Source organism: Gavialis gangeticus, unplaced genomic scaffold (assembly GCF_001723915.1).
Source record: "Gavialis gangeticus isolate Ggan-Ray unplaced genomic scaffold, GavGan_comp1, whole genome shotgun sequence".
Classification (NCBI taxonomy): domain Eukaryota; kingdom Metazoa; phylum Chordata; order Crocodylia; family Gavialidae; genus Gavialis; species Gavialis gangeticus.
In genome coordinates, this window is record NW_017729014.1 from 14,735,887 (window position 1) to 14,739,178 (window position 3,292).

Below are 3,292 nucleotides of genomic sequence, written 5' to 3' on the forward strand. Positions count from 1 at the left end.
ATTGCTGCTTCAGTTCTTTTCAGCAATGATCAGCACAGAGGGGTTCCTGCTGTAGTTCTCTGAGCTGCTTTTGCTGGGATTTGCAGTGATCTATCTACTAGTATATACAACAGAAGGTACAAGAGAAAGACTCCTTCTTGGGTGGCTACTTCAAGACTGGTAGCCCCCAGATTTCACCTCCATTTCTTGGTGTGCACTGTCCATGTAGTTCTTTAAGGTCATGAGCCCATGCCACTGATGTAAAGAGGAATTTTGTCAGTGACTTAGGGATTGGGCCCTAAGTTCAATTCTGCAGCTTTCCTAGGCTCAGCATGATTTCCCATCAAAGCCTCCCTCAGCTTTACAAGAAACTTGTGGTTTTTCATAGTTTTTCAGTCCCTGAATAGTAACTGAGCCATCATGGGCAAAATGAGCCCATGAAGTTAATGACAAATTGCCGGGCATCTCAGACACCTAGCCTACAGACCAAGTCCAATAGCTCAGCCTTCCCTGCCCCCTTACTTGTCACATGTCCTAAAACCAACTTTGCTCCTGCAAGTAGAATCACACTAATAGGGTAACAGAAAGGAGAAGTGATATTATTAGGTTGACGTGAAGGAGGAATGGTTGCCCTTTACTTTCCTGTGTACTAGCCTACATGAATCAAAACTGTCCCCTATGTGTCCTCGGTCACTGTTGCCCTGGCTAGTGTTTGCGGTTTTGAGTTGGAAAATCCAATACATTGCACTCATAATCAACCCTCTGGCAAAAACAAATCCATACTTGGCATGGGACTGAGCTGCAGACTTTGGATCTAGATGTCAAACCCCTGTAGCTCCTGGGTGTTTGGAGTTATGTTTGAATATGAGGCCATCCCAAAAGGAGTACTTTATCAGGAAAGAGATTTCAGTATAATGTCTACCAATGAGTCCCTGGAAGCAGGGAGGAAAAGGAAGGTTTTAAACATAGTGACTAAGCCCTTTTAAATTATTGGCTCTCATAGAAATCTGTGCAAGGAAGACCTTACATGAAACAATACTGTGTTCTTGTTCAGACCAAAGCCGTCATTTTTAATTACCACTAGTTTACTTGTTAAAGATATGGTGTTATGCAACTGGGTTAACCCTTTGACAGAAATATGGTAGGAGAGAAAAACAGCTCTACAAAATGAGTATCTGCACTTAATTAGCATAAAAATGTGAAGAGAATGCATTTTGGAGACAGCAAGGTGGTTTTGTATGTAAAATGAAATGAAGCAATTAACAGTACATCCAGCAGTCGACTAAGGATATTCAAAAGTGAAGGATCAATGACACTTGAAGAGAAGCTCCTTCTAAATTCTCAGTCCTTTAATAGCATCAGTTTACATTCTTCTGCTAGATTAACTTCCTTTTTCTGCACACTGCAAGTCATGCTGAACTGAGTCTAAATGATTTGTGGCATGCTCTGAAGATCAAGTTGAGACAAATAAATCCATTGCCCTGCTGGGCTGCAAGTGAATTCAACTGCTGCCCACTGCTCGTTTTAGTCAGACCATGAACCCAGTGGTAGGAGAATGCAATTACATAGCCCCCATTCTCCAGAAGGATCACAGAGCACTTTACCATCTATGTGTTTATTTCCATTTTTCAGGGTGAAATGTGGCAGTAGTTTTAAAGCAATAATGTAGCAGTTTATTTCAGGAAATGATAAATCATCGGTGTATCCTTTGAAACCAGAGTCCAGTGTCTAGATAAGGAAAGTATATCTACCAGATGTCTTAGAGTCAAGAATGAGCATTCAGGTTCTTAGGAAGAACTTCTTGAAGTTTTGCTCAGAGGTTTCCCAATCAGTTCTTGATCAGACCTAAGTTTGAGGAGGCAACCTAATGAGATCCTAGGGCAAAGTGGTTTGGCAGCCAGCCATCCAACCACAGGAGGATTTTTTAAACACTCTGACCGAAACATGAAGAGAACACAGGAACTCATCATGTGGTTTTACCCCAGGATGCTGTCTCTTTTACTATAGTATCCTTGTCTGTTTATGACACGGAGAACGAAAAATACCATTGTAATATATGAAGAACTTATTTTAGTTATCACGACTCCTCAAAGCTACCTTTTTGACAATGGTGCTCTACATTTTTAGTATAATGTCAACTGTTGAATTTAAAAGGAAGCCTTTGTTAAAAGAAACAAATAGGGTAAAACTGAGTCCTTCAAGCCCCGTTCTTGGAAACATCAAAACTGATTTCAGTGGAGCAGGACTGGGTCTGTAAGAATCAACAAAATCCTCTTACATATAAAAGGGACATCTTACTGTCATGTAATGGGCTAAAAAACTACATTTGGGAAAGAGTGAGGCTCAGGGTAAGTTATGTGTAATATGAACAATATAAGATGTGCCTCAACAGTTCCCTTGTCATATTATCGTTGGTTAACCTTCTCAGTTCCCTTCTTTAGCTCTTCTTTGGAAAAAAAAATCTACTACTACCTGTCAAGCATAAGGGTAGCAGTTAAAGAGTGAATAATAATATTAATAATAATACATATGCAATAGTGGGGGAATCTGAGAACTCCACCTAATGAGCAGGTGAGGGGATTGATAACTCTCCTGAAATAAACCCCAGTGATTATTTAGGGGTTGCAATAATGTAAAGCTTGTAGCTCAGAGGGTGGTTCAATTATGTAGTATACAGTACAATTAACTGCTTGCAATTAGAACAAGTGCCTTAATTACTGTGTTTACATTTTGTAACCTCTTTGCTGAGATCAAATAGTGCCTTCTCTGCATATAAAGTTGCACGTAAACATATTTTACTTTCCACCGCTGATTCCTTTCCATATGCTAATTTGAAGAGCAGAGATTGAGTTTAGGGAATGATAGTTATTTGGTTTGGCTGAACATAAAGCAATAAAAGCAGCAAAGTTTTTACAAAGGCAAAACCCAGACTGAAATGATTTTATGCTTAATAAATATATATTATGATTTCTAATCTTTTCACACAGACACTCATAACTATTCCTTCTGTTTCTAGAGGTTCATAAAATGGACTTTATAGTTTAAATCCTCTTAAACTATGTGCTTTCTGATACTAATTTCTCATCCCTATGCATGTTGGTTAAAATATAGCTTTATCTGCCAAAGGCATTTTTGGCGATGTATATAAAAATTGCCTTTTAAGATTTGTGATATCACATCACAGAAGTAATGATGCAGTATTTCCAAATCTTGTGAAGCTGCTTCTGAAGTCAACAGCTGAGCTTCCAAAAACTGTAGAACAGTGGTTTTCAACCATGGACCCCTTATGGTCCACAAACAATATCTAAGGGGT